Here is a 514-nt window from a genome sequence, read left to right on the forward strand (position 1 = left end):
AGACAAGCCATCTCAGTAGTTTGGCAAAGCAATACTGAGTACGATGGCGACAATGAACGTAGCAGAGATGAGCAAAACGAACAATGCTCGTCTAAGACTTTGGAACACGTGTATGTTGATAAATCCTCTCCATCCGGCTCGACGCCATATCGCCTTCCCCAGCCCCAGATGGAACGGAGCCCAGATGCCAGGGAAGCAGAGAAGCACTGAAGCTAAGGACAAGGTGTATACGAGGATGATGACCCAACGGTTGACTGAACCCAGGATGAGGTGAAACCCGAATGCAAACGCAGCAATCATACATTGAGATCCCACCGGCACCAAGCCAGTTGCCAGCAAGTTGTACAAGTGACGGTGGACCCGCGGAATTTCTCTTGCACCACCATATATAAGAAAGCAGGTCGCGGTAAGGGAGCAGAGGAAGGCCATGGTGTCTGAAATCACAAATGCCCGGAACGCGAAACGTCTCGCCAGCGTTGCTGTCCCTGCATGCCCATGGTCGTCGGCGACGAAC

The sequence above is a fragment of the Triticum aestivum genome, chromosome 2A (genome assembly GCF_018294505.1).
Source record: "Triticum aestivum cultivar Chinese Spring chromosome 2A, IWGSC CS RefSeq v2.1, whole genome shotgun sequence".
Lineage (NCBI taxonomy): Eukaryota > Viridiplantae > Streptophyta > Magnoliopsida > Poales > Poaceae > Triticum > Triticum aestivum.